This window comes from Equus quagga, chromosome 3 (assembly GCF_021613505.1).
Source record: "Equus quagga isolate Etosha38 chromosome 3, UCLA_HA_Equagga_1.0, whole genome shotgun sequence".
NCBI lineage: Eukaryota > Metazoa > Chordata > Mammalia > Perissodactyla > Equidae > Equus > Equus quagga.
This window is the reverse complement of record NC_060269.1, coordinates 48,646,244-48,660,148: the sequence shown is the minus strand read 5'-3', so window position 1 is coordinate 48,660,148 and position 13,905 is coordinate 48,646,244.

The window sequence follows — 13,905 nt, the reverse complement described above, 5'->3', positions numbered from 1 at the left end:
ACACACATGACTTAAAAAGTTCTTGTCTTCTGTTTTATAAACTATGTTTCATGGCTGTTTATTTCCTAACATTTTCATGGTATATGTTACATAGGTTTTTGTTTGTATGTTATATTTGGTATTACATTTTGTCATCATGATAGATGAAGTTATATTTTTGCAAACTAAACTCTTTATGAAATTGGTTTCATGGAATGAAGCTCCTCTTTATTGAGCGTTTATACTGTGCCAGCACTATACACAGTGGTTTCCATACTTTATTTTTCTGAATCCTTATATTAGTCTTTTGTGGTGTGTGTAATTAATTCCCCATTTTATAGCTGAAGAAAACAGTCACACTTTATTGAAGATATATATCACATTATCAGTAAGGCCTCAATATCGGGATTGGTGATTAACAGCTATTACACATGCCATACGGGTGCTATCTCACTCGGTTCCTGCAGCAACTCTATGCAGTAGGTGTTCTTGCTACTTTCCAGCGGAGGAAATAGGATCAGAAACTTAAGTAACTTGTTCAAGGTATGTTACTTGTCTGATCATTTCTTTTATTCCCCTCCAGGAGCTTTGTGTTTTCTGGATGCCATGGTTATGGTCTATTAAATGGGAAAGCATGCAAAAAACAGCTATACTAGGAACACTATAGCAGTGTTCTCTAATCCACAGCCTCATTGTGTAGACTAAAGATAGAAAATGGATGGCAGCTGGATATACACATGCCTGTTACAATCTCACCTAAAATAGGACAACTTTACGTACAGAAAGAAGAAATGCATTAGGAACAAACTGGAATACTAACTTTAGTTGACACTGTGTGCAATTTATTCTTAGTCTTCATTGGGATTGTATGTTAGTAATGATATCAATTGATAATAAATGTTAATCTGTGGGAGTTCTTAAGATAAAACTCTAGAAAGGAAATCCATATGAATTTAAACATTTTAGGAGATATATTGCATATCAGTTTTTTTCAGTGGTATCTACTTCAAGTAAATGGTAAAGCCTTTTTCTAATTTTTCTGTAATATTATTTTCTCATCTTGTCTTCAAATTCATTGCTAATTACAGATGTCTTCTTGGCTAGGTTACTGCATTATCTATTCAATAGCAATAGTTTATTAATATATTTTATTTACTTAGAGACTATGAATGCCCATTGGCTCTTAAGAAAGCTTTCACAAATTTCTCTTAATTTACCTACTCTTCATCTGACGTTTTAAATATATTAAAATTGATTTTATTCTTTTCATATCGCAGAAATTTCTCTGATTATGAACAAAGAAAAATAGTGACCATGCTCCCTTCTTACAATATTTTTCACATTGCAGATATTTGTTATAATCGTGTAATTTTACTTCCTGCTAAGGAAAACTTTTTCTTTCTGTCTTTCCTTTTTTTTTTTCAGGAAGATTAGCCCTGAGCTAACATCTGCTGCCAATCCTCCTCTTTTTGCTGAGGAAGACTGGCCCTGAGCTGACATCCGTGCCCATCTTCCTCCACTTTATATGTGGGACGCCTACCACAGCATGGCTTGCCAAGTGGTGCCATGTCTGCACCCTGGACCCGAACCCATGAACCCCAGGCCGCCAAAGTAGAATGTGTGAACTTAACCGCTACACCACCCTGCCAGCCGCAGGAAAACTTCGTCTTGATCCTTTGTGGATCGACTCTGGTTTTTTTCCATGCATTTCAAAATATGTATTTATGCTCCTCTAGAAAAACAAAGATCCATTTTGTTTCCTTTATTTTCTTGCCAAATTTTCCCAAGGATTAGACTTTCAGAAAATAACATTTAATCATTAAATATTTTATATATGCAGAAAAGTCTCAACATGTAAAAAGCACCAGGGAGATTTCCATCCATATTTTTAAAATATTAGTACTTTGCCACAGTTTTTAAGAGTATAAAGGAAATAAAATGTAGCATACGGAGCTTTAGATTATTATTATTATATCACTTTCCCGCTGACAACTCTAGTTTCTCTGTACCCATCCCACGCATGTGCATATTTTTTACTACAAGTCTATATGTATAGCAATACACTGTATTTGTTTGGGTGTTATTATGGTATATGAGGCTTTAGCAATTTTTTCATGCCTTCTTCCACCATCAGTGAAGTAGTGTTTCCATTTCCTCACATCCTTGCCAACACATGGTATTACCAGATCTTTTAATTACTTTTGTAAATGCAATGGGATTTTGTTATAACTTTGTGTAAAGTCTTTGATTTACAGAAGTCTTTCTTTTTTAATTTAAGGTAGTCATTGGTAGAGATTTCTCTTTTATTTGTGTTTTTGTGTCCTTCTAAAAAGAAACCTTTTCCTACCCTACCATAATAAAAATATTCTTTTACGTTTCTTCAAAAAGTTAAAAGAGTTTTGTGTATCATATTTAGGGGTGCAGTTTATGCGCATTTTTTTATGTATCTCTTAAGTCTGAACTTAACATTTCCTCAGTTATCTCTCTAATGATCAGTGAATAATCCATTATTTTCTGCAAATTATAAGAACCTTCGCTAGCATCAATTATCCATATTTATGTGGATGTCCTGCAAAAGTATTCATTCTATTTAATTGGTCTATGTGCCTATCTCTGTGTGAATATCATACTGTTTCAATTATTATGGCTTTATAGTAAGTTCAAACCATGGTTTGCCAGTTATTTACTGCTGTACACAGGAAATCACAAGTATCTGAGATGTCTTAGAAGGATACGTGCCAGAGGATGGGAAATAAACCTACAAAAACTTAGGAGCCCACTACCCCAGGGAACTTGTAGGACACGGTGTTATGTCCATTCCAGGCGGAGACTTGTTAATGCACGCTGAACAACTAATCATTAAGAGAGAGACACAATGCCCCATTAACTTCTTTGGATTTTAGAGACATTATTTAACTGTGTTTCTCTGACCCGTTTGTCAAGTAACCCATCAGACTGCCAGTTTTGGGTGTGACACAGAGCAAGAGAAGGCTCTTCAGCATGTCCCGGATGCAGTGCCAGCTCCTCTGCACTGAAGTTAATGCTCTAGCTGATAGAGTGTCTTGGCAAATGGGGATGCTCCAGAGAACCTCTGGAAAGTGTCCATGGAATTTAAGAGCAAAGCCATGCCCTTTTCATATGAATACAACTCTTTTGATATATCTTCAGGCTCCTTGAGTCTTTCCTCTGTCATGTCCAGTCTACTGATGATCTTATCAAAGGCATTCTTAATTTCTATTACAGTGTTTTTGATGTTAGCATTTCCTTTTGATTCTTTCTTAGAGTTTCCATCTCTCTGCTTACATTACCCATCTGTTTTGGCATGTTGTTCACTTTTTCCATTAGAGCTGTTAGTATATTACTCATAATTATTTTATATTCCTGGTCTGATAACTGAAAAATTTCCTACATCAGAGTCCGGTTCTGATGTTTGCTTTGTCCCTTCAGCTATGTTTTTTGCTTTTTGGAATGCATTGCAGTTTTTGCTGAAAGTCAGACATGATGGATAGGGTAAAAGGAATTGAGATAGGACTTTAGTGTGATTTTATATTTATCTAGCTAGGAGTTCGTCCGTGTTTGTTGTAGCTGTAGGTGTCAGAGGCTAAAATTTCCTCTAATGTCCTTCTTTTTGTCTCCGCTGTCATCTTTGGATTTCTCTAGACTCCTTCTTTAAACAGAGTCTGAGACTTGCTGTGCTCTCAGCTGTAACACCTGTTGTGATACATTAGAGCTATTATGTGGTGGGCAGGTGTCGGGGAGAATTTTTCTGTATACTACTATGATTAGGTTTCAGTCTTAGTACACTTGAGTTTGGTATTTCCCTTCTTCCATGTTGTTGAAGGCTAAAGCGGGTGGGAGACGGGTATTTTCCTTCTTTGAAGTTGGTTAGGTTTTGGTAAAACCCTAGTCATTAGGCTCTGATAAAATAGTTTCCCTTGAGGACAGACCTTATCAAGGAGAACAGAGAGCTCTGGACATATATCGAAATAGTTACTTTTCCCCACTCCCTGCCTGAAGCACAGGAGATTTTTCTCCAGTCTTCACAGTGAGAACCTGGTACAGCTCCTGGAGGTAAAACTCGCAGAAGTGTGCCCCTCCCCATTAAGACTGAGCACCCTCGGGAGTTTTCAACTCTGGAGTTCCTGCACACTGAGCATCCAATAAATCGTCAATTACAGTTTAAAGTGTTCCCACAACGCGGTTCTAGCTGCAGGCTTCTGCTCTTGGGCTTCTGTTCCTGGCAAATTTTAATGCTCTGTATCCACCTGTGGATCTCTTTAGTTTTGGGAGCAACAGTTTGCCCTGCGATTTCACTTCTCTGATGAATCTGAGGAGAGTTGTTGATTTGCAGTTTGTTCAGCTTTTTTTTTCTTGTTTTGAGGATAGAAAGGATTACTCACAAGCTCTTTCCATGTAGAACTGGAAGCCAGAATTCTTATGATTTTTTGGAGAAATAACTCCCGAGTTATTAGCAATGGAGACTGAATGAAAAACCGTGGTCTGTCAAATGACAGTGAACACATGATGAAGGGTCCATTAAGAACTGTGTGTTCTCTGACCTGCCAAACGGTAAGTTGAACTGTGCATAGCAGCAATCTATCATCAAGGGAAAATTCAGCATCAAGGTAGCTTTTAATATTGGCATTATATTATCTTTATAGAGGATTCGATATGATTGACATCCTGTATCTGAATCTTTTGATTTTGACTGTAAATTATCTGTTTTCTGAAGGAATCAAAGACAGTTTAGAAGTTATATGATGAAAATTGAACTCAGGTAGGAGAACAGTGTTCCCTGGTGGCTCTGGTACAGGTGCGATGCATGACTTTGGCCCAATCATGTCACACCTCTTTCCTTTAGCTTTCGGGAGACTGCTCCAGTGCACTCAGTGACGATGTAGAAAGCCCCAGAGGAAGTTCTTTGAGCTCTCTTTACCATTCCCTAGCCATGGGAGGTCTGCAGAGCCTGTGGAGAAGGACCCAAGTGTCTTAAAGAGATTTCTCTCTACTCTCTTGCCACTTCCTCCACCTTCCCAGAAGGCCAACTTGTCTTGTATTTGGGGAGGCCATGCCTTCCAAAAAAGGAGAAATCTCTTAAATCCTTTGATAATATTCTGTAAAGGAACCCATGTACTCGGCAAAAATTCATGTGTTCACACTCATGTTGTGGCTGTGACTTCCTAGTATTCTAATTTGTGATGCCAGTTCCTCTCTGGACAGTAAAAGCCTCCAAAAACCTCAACTGTTTCCTGGTTGTGCCCGTGCATGGTGAATTCCTCCTCCCACTGTAGGGATGAGGAAAGGATGAGATCAGTCCTTGGTTTTGTGTCTCCAAAGAAGAAATTGATTTCTGGGATTTGGATTTGTAGATTGCTTTTTCTTTTCAGCTCTCCAATGGCCCTTAACAACCATGTATTTTTTGTTTTTATCCAGCTTGCTTTTGCTGTTAGGGAGGGGGTGAGGTCTCATGACTTTCTACCCTTTCATGAGAAAAGGAAGTTGTGCAATAGCCTTTTACTTATTAAAAATATTAACACACACCTGAAATTCTAGAAAATTTAGGTTTAGCACTATCCAGTATTTTCTGTGTGGAGTGATAAGTTATGTTCTCTCTATTCTCCTTAACAACAGAGAGTTTATTCATTTGCCAGTATTCTTGTGGCATTTTCTTCTTGCTGTGGTGCAGAATTATGTAATTTGTGATTTTCCATCAAAACCTCTTTCTCTTTATCCTGAGTGTTTTCCATCTTGTGGCTTTTTTATTAAGGTGCTCTTTGGAATAGTTACTTTATCAAGGCTACTTTTCGCTTTGCAAGGCATTTATTTAATGAAGTGATTATAAGTAATTCAACTTTATAATCTCTTGAGCTGCTTTCAATGCTTTCACCCATTCCATTAGAGTATGCACAGAAAGTAAATCTTTATTTTTTATGAGAGGTGAGAATAGACTCATAGATGTTACATTCACTAATGTTATTAAATTGACATTGCTTTTTCCTCCGTTTGTGGAGAGTCTGCCAGGCTTGATAATTTACTTTGAAAATTTGACTTTAAATTTCAAAAATCTCCCATGACTGTAGAATTATACTCAGAATCAATGGAAACATTGTTGTACTTAAAACTCAAGACTAGCTTTTCAGGGTTAGAGAAAGTGCTATTGTTTCAGTGTAAATAGGTCACGGGTCTCCAGAAATCATTTGCACAACATGTATGCTATAGATTTCATTGAATATCGGATCATAAACTTTTCAAAAATGTATGATCTTCATGAGTATGAGGCAAAGTGACACAGATGGGTGCTGTGTACACAATAGGCTTGTGTCATAGCTGGGAACCCTCAGATTAGGAAATTCCTGATTTTATAAGGGGGTTGCTAGCAAATCTGCGCAGCCTTTACCTCAGGAGGATGTTATATTTATTGTTCTCTTTAAGATACTATTCTACCCTCTGCCTTGGAAGGAGAAAGCAATTTGTAGAAAGTTAATTACTACAGAAAGATCCTTGAAATGATAGTTCAGAACAAAAGCTCTCAATACCTCTTCTTTACAAGATGTTTAGTTTTCCCTTGACCATTAACATAATTATTTAAACAGACTTTAAAAAGTTGTTGTTCGTTTTTGAGACATGGAGATGTCCTCATGAGCCTGAACCTTTATCAGAAAGTACTATTTTATGTACCAAGCAAGCACCAACCTAAAAGAACACACTGATACCTCTCTTTATTTTCCAGCTAAATAGGCACTGTGCTCACATTATATCATTTCTGGAGAAGCCAAAATTGCCACTTAAAAGCATTTAAAGTGAAAGAATGTAGAATCAGGACTGTAGGCTGGATAAAGTTTCCAAGACAGATAGCAATAGCATAGGTACAATAAATAAAGATAGTTTTAGTGAGTTTTATAAATAATATTTTCATAATATTTAAAAGAAAAATATTGGAATTATTTGGTGTTTGAAACAGATATTTAAAGCCAAAGTCTTAGCTGCATTTTTCCTTAATTTTCCCATCCTAAAGGATGATTGTTAACTATATGGGTATAATTTTAATACAATATCTAGAAATCATTTGTTGATCAGTGTTCTGGGACCTTTGCCTTAATATTTGGGAACTTTAATATCGTACTCTTTTGTGGCTTTACATGAACTAATTAAATGGTCACACTCCTTTATGAAGAGACTGCCATCAACCAGTCTTTGAGGCTGTTTAAGTTTGTTGGACTATATCAGTTTCTATTTGTTCTCTTGACATATTTCTTTTGGCTTAAATTTTTAAAGGAATATAATAAAGCCAAATCTGTTTAAAAAGCATTCCGTGACCTCCAGGGTGGTTAAGAATTGCATTCTGAAGAGTAAACAATGTGCCAGATATTAATATAAGGAGTTTCAAGAGTAATTTCAAAGAGGTAATGAGAGCGGTCGCCATTCATCAGACTGGATGTGGTCTCAAGCATCTTTAACTTACAAAGTAAACTACAATATTTACTTAAAAGACAAATGCCTAAAGATCTGCAAATTCACTGGTAACAAGTAAATTCTAGGTTAATGTGGAAGCATTTGACTGTAAAATAGTCTAATATTTACATATTTTAATCAAAAATATAGTACTCTTCCTTTATTTGTGGTTTGTATAGCATTTAATTAGATTCTTTTGTTAATTGTTTAGATATAGTTTGGTGGATTTTCCAATTAAAATGGAGTGGAAAGTGAACTATTAAATTGTCCTTATATTTTGTGATAGAATCAAATTAATACAGTAATAAATATAGTCAGTCATAATTTAGATTTAAAGGATAAATTACATGAAAAAAATTCTGCATCACTTTAATTTAAAAGCCTATATACTTATTTTTCATGAACCAAAGACATTTTTAGAAAATAAAAACTAAACAGATCGCACATTCTAAAAGCAAATTTAAAATATTGAAAGAAAATACCATATTCAAATAGCTTTTAGAAATGTTACAGTAAAAAGCATATTAAATTTTTATCAAATTTGATACTGTGTTCAATTAGCTTACTATCTCATGACACAGTATAGCTGGAATGAAGGATATCTTTTGACATTGGAAAATAAAATTTAAAAAGAATACAGAAGGAAAAGGAATATATGAATTATGCTTTTTTAATCATTTATTAATGTTTATTATGTACTCATTACTATGTTCAAGGCACAGTCCTATTTGCTTGTGGTAGGAAGACATCAAGTAAGTTAAATTGTTTTAAAGGGTGTCATAGTTGAACGAACAAGAAAGTAGTAGACAAACAGTAAACAGTCAAGTTTGGTGTATTGTAGGGGCATAAAGTAGAGATGCTACACATCCATTAGTCAAGGTAATTTCTAAGAATACTTCACCACTACTTAGACTTAACATACATTCTAAAATCGTTAACATGGCTAAGGAGACCCACGTGATCTCAGCCTCTCAAACATTTCCTGGCATGTCCACCCTTTCCTTTCCCAACAAGTCCTTTACAACCCTCTACCATCCATTGACAGATGTATATTCCCAGATATACCAAGATGCTTCCCAATTTATGGCCTTGGTACATACCATTTCCACTGCCTGGAAAGACTACCCCCCTCTTCCTTTATGGGACAGCGCCCATGTATACTTAACAGTCTGGGCTTAAAGTGTACCTTTTTCAGAGAAAACATCCTTCACTATCTAGGCTATGTTAAATCCCAAGTTTATACACATTCATAGTCTATGTATTTCACTTTTCTTGTACTTAATGCAACTGTAATATAAAAACAAATTTGTTTACTCTCTATCTTTAGTAGTGTATTGCGGAGTAAGAAACTATATTTGTTTGGGTTATCAGTATATTGGAAATGTCTGTTATGTAATAAGAGCTCAAATTGTTTCAATTATTTAATTAATTTAGCCAGCATAAATTAATTTTCTAAACAGTTGAAGATTATCTATAAATTAATCTAAACTGTTATTATTAATAATTTCATGTGTTGGCATTTCAAAATATAATAAAGCAAATTCAAAAGGTTCCTTGAGTATGCATAGCAGGAGAATGCAGCCAAGAAGCATATTTGCACATTTTTCCTCTTATGTCTGAACTTGGAGTGATATCAGGTTATCTTGGCAAGGTAATTCCTGGGTTGGCTGAATCATCCCTTTCATAAAAAGATCTACTTAGAAAGAATTGACTTGGGTGAAAGCTACATATCCGTGCCTAATCAGAGACTGACTAGGCCCTCCATGATACCCGCCTGTGCTGATGTGGTGCTCAATGGCCATGAGTCTTTTCTGTGCAGGAGATAGAAATCTGGCCTGGCTGTCTCATTCACTGTAAACTTGTGCATGCTGTTTCATCTCTCTGAGCTTCTTTTTTATTTGTAAAATAGAGATAATAATAATAACAACAACAACACCTTCCTTATAGGATAGGCTTCTTATCTAGCCTTTAGCAGGTCTTTAATAAATGATTCATATTTCTTTATATCCTCTCTTATGGAAAAAAATTATCTTTACAAGACCTGCTATTTCAATAAGAGTTGGATATTGTAGAAATTCCACTAAGATAGCTGATTATTTTTCTAGTGACTTTTTGTGTGTTCATGATCTATCAAGGATATTTTAAACCATATAGTGTGCAAGTTAAATGAATAGACAGATATTTTCTGGCAAGCCCTTTCTTCACAAAAACAATTCAATTAGTAATTAGGGTATTACTATTATCTCCTTAAATATCACAAATCTAGCAATTTATACATTTAAAGAGGCAGATGGAGTGAAAATCAAAGGTTCCTCCTTTCCAATTTTTTAAGTTTGCTTTCTAACTTTTCTTTCTTTCCTTTCTTTCATGCAATAGCATCTTATAAATTCATTCTACAAGTATTTTTAGGATCGTAGTTGCAGAATTCTCTTGGATAATCACATCCTAGGGATTAACCAGGCCTGGATCTAGGGGTAATTTCTAAGGATGACTCAGTTATTGTCTTTGTCATTGAACAGATTTGATCACACTGGGCTACTTGGTCCATTAAAAAAAGTTACTCTTGATTTTTGCCTATGTCATAGTGGACTGTTTTGTTTACGAAGAAGTCATAAGCTTAGCAGGAAATCGCTGGAGAGCTATGGAACGGTTCTGAGGAGGGAAGTGACATGATGTTATTTGCATTTAGAACAATCCCTCTGACAGTAATGTGGGGAATAAATTGGCTGGGAACAACAGTGAAAGCAGAGGGACCAGAAAAGACACTGTTGTAGTAAACCAGATGAGAAGTTGTTAGAGCCTGAAATAAGGCAACAACAATGACCATGGCCAGGATGATAATTTGAATAAGAGAAAAACACTTCAAGGACTACAAACTGTCCAACTGTTCTTTGTAAAATGACCTAATGTGTAATAACAAACCCTAGAAGACATTCACACTCAGTGAGACGGTTCAGACTAAATCAGTTGTGTCATTAAAAAAAAATAAAATAGTTGAACAACCAAAAAAGAATAGCAAAGTTACATATGAGTGTTATTATTTGTAAAACCCTTTGAGAGAGCATATTAGACTGAATCAATCACTCTTTAAAATGCCCCCTCCGAAGGCACATAGCCCCACTTCTGCTTGACACAGACTTTCTTTCCCTGTTATTTTTCCTTTGTCGTTCATTTCCTCATGTATAACATGATGATCTTGGATTTTCTCTACATAATTTCCTTTAAAAATCCTTCCTTCAATATCCAACAGGAAGTGACTGCAGTATTTCTGCTCCTGTCCTCTGGTCTTGCCTGGATTTGTGAAGGATAGCTTAGGGACGGCTGAAAGATCAGATGGCCCTAAATCTTCTAGGATTAAGATCTCTCTGAATATTTTAGTTTTTATTTCTTTCACTGATGACTTTCTTCAAGGAATCACCCTGAGAGTTTTTCTTCTGCAGAACAAGGAGAGAAAGAGATGGAGAAGACAACTAATCATCAGTTTAATTATTTTGATAAAAACAGAGGAGACTGGAAGACAGATTTTCCTTTTCATCAATGGTATGCGTTGGAGTCCTTATCTTCAACTGCCTCATTTTATGATATAACTGCTTAGAATTTTAGGGTTTTTTTATAAGCCATAATTAATTAACTGATAAGGACAGCTGGAGGATTAGATGGCTCTGTGTACTCTGGTGCTCAGATCCCTTGGGCGTCTGTTGTACTTACTGATGAATGTTTATGCTATTTCCATTAGGCTCCTACCACACAAAATATGGCAATAAACACCCTTGTAATGATATTCTTTTGTCCTGAAAATGTGTAGAACAGAAAATGTTGGATCAAAAGATATGTGCCTAATTAATTCTGAAAGATGCTGGAAAATTACCTCTCAGAGAGTTTCTAACAAGGTTCACTCCCACCAGCAATGCATACGCCTTCCTGTTTCTCTTCACACTTGCAAATAAATATTAACTATTTTATCCTTTCTCTGTGGCAGGTTAAATATGTCTTTTGAATTTTAATTTTCACTTTTAATAATGAGGAAGATTGAGCATCTTTATCATCATTTAAATACTATTTGGATTTCTCCTTCTAAGAATTGATCTTCAAGTATTTTGTTCTGTTTCCTTTTCTTTCTTTCTTTCCTTCCTTCTTGTATCTTTCTTAATTAATTTTAGGAGTTCTTTCTATATTAAGAAAGTTTGCTGTGTGCCTATTGTCTTAATCTGCTCAGACTGCTATAACAAAATACCAGAGATTGAGTGACATTTATTTCTCAACAATTCTAGGAAGTCAAGACCAAGGTGCCAGCAGATTCAGTTCCCAGTGAGGGCCCTCTTTTTGGCTTGTAGATGGATCTTTTCTTTGTGTCCTCACATGGCAAAGGGAGACAGAGCTCTCGTCTCTCTTCCTCTTCTTGTAGAGACAGTAATTCTATTCTGGAGGCCACAACCTCATGACCTCATTTAAACCTAATTACCTCCCAAAGGTTCCTCTTCCAAACACCATCACACTGCGGGTTCAAGCTTCAACATATAAATTTAGAGGGAAACACAAAGATTCAGTCCATAGTGCCTATGATGTATTGAAACATTTCCAGTTTGAAATATATTTTGTATAGGGTTCATATGGAATTATTTTATTTGTATATGGTGAATTTATCACTATTTATTTTTGAATAGTAGAGTTTATCAATATTTACTTTATTTATATTGGCTTTTAAATTTTATATATACTAGTTTGTATTCACCACGGCATAAAAATTATTCTAAAGCTTTGTTTGTAATGATTTCATCTTGAGAAGTGAATAAAACAAAAATAGGTGTCAGGTTATGTAAGCGTGATGTCTTAAAGGATAGTGAAGTGTTACTTTTTCTTTGAAAATGGAAAGAAAAAAATATACTACGTGCTTCGGTTTGGAATGTAGTGTTTTATTTGTTACATGGCTATGTGTCTGAGATGAATGGGTAGCAATGCTTCACAATTAGAATTTTAATTTCTGAGTATGACTAACTTTAACCGATACATTGAACTGATGTGCAAAAAAAATAGACATTAACTTATCAGCCACATCTTTACTGAATCTATAATTATACTCAATGAGAATAAAGGAAGAGAAAATGCGAGGAGTGGGCTCCTCTGTGATTTTTGTCTACTGAATGCAATACAAAAAAAGTCTTCTTTCACTTTTTTTTTTTTGATTGGCCAAGAGGTAACATTTGTTGCCAATCTTCCTCTTTTTACCTGAGGAAGATTGTCTGTGAGCAAATATCTGTGCCAGTCTTCCTCTATTTTATATCTGGGATGCCACCACAGCATGGCTTGAGGAGCCATGCTATGTCTGTGCCTGGGATCCAAACCCATGAACCCTGGGCTGCTGAAGCAGAGTGTGCGAACTTAACCACTATGCCACCTGGCTGGCCCTTTCTTTCACTTTTTTGAGTAACTGATGTTAAGTTTTCTCATTTCAGGTAATATCTGTGCATAGGTAAAGAAGAACAAATCAACAATGCTTTTAATTCTATTGGCTAATTTAGAGGCTATTTTTGTAATAATCAGATAATAAATGATTTATCTTCTGTTTAAGAAGGAAAATTTATAAAGATGTTAGTGATAACAAGGATTAACATCTTATTTCAAAATATGTTTGATATGTCTAATCTAATATGGATTTCAAATACAGGTTTAAAAATCAAATCATGGGGCAGCCCAGTGGAGTAGTGGTTAAGTTTCTGCACTCTGCTTCAGCGGCCTGAGGTTCACAGGTTCAGATCCTGGGCACAGACCTAGCCCTGCTCTGCAAGCCATGCTGTGGTAGCATCCCACATAAAACAGAGGAAGATTGGCAACAGATGTTAGCTCAGGGCCCAATCTTCCTCACACACACACACACACACACACACACACACAAAATCGTGTCATTACTATTCATACTTCTTAGCAATTTGACCTATTTCACTGTATTCTCTAAAATTTCACGTGAACTGGACTACACTCATTCTACCCAGGCTATTTTACAGTTGAATATCTCTCCACTTTCTTCATAGATAAGTGGAAGTGACTAAAGAAAGTTTTTAAAAATATAACATAAATAAACAATAGCTCCTCAAAGCCTACTAAAGCCTGCAAAATAATAGAAGTTAATCTAATTAAAGTGAACAATTGCCAAACATTATTTTGTTTATAATTTCGATTTATGTTTTGACCTGAAAATAATAAATGTCTATTTTTTTATAAAGAAGAAAATAAACAGCTGTAACTTCAAATCAATTAGCATATTGGAATACATTAGCTCGGGTCTTGTTTGTCCAGACATTTCTACACACACACACACACCCTTCAATAAACATAACATTGCACTTGTTGAATTCCTTTCTATTAATCTTCCTAGTAATATATAAACATGTTATTACACAAGTATCAAATAATGCAGATAAAGTGAAGATTCTTCTTGACATCCTTGCCTTACTGTTGATATTCATCGTCCACACC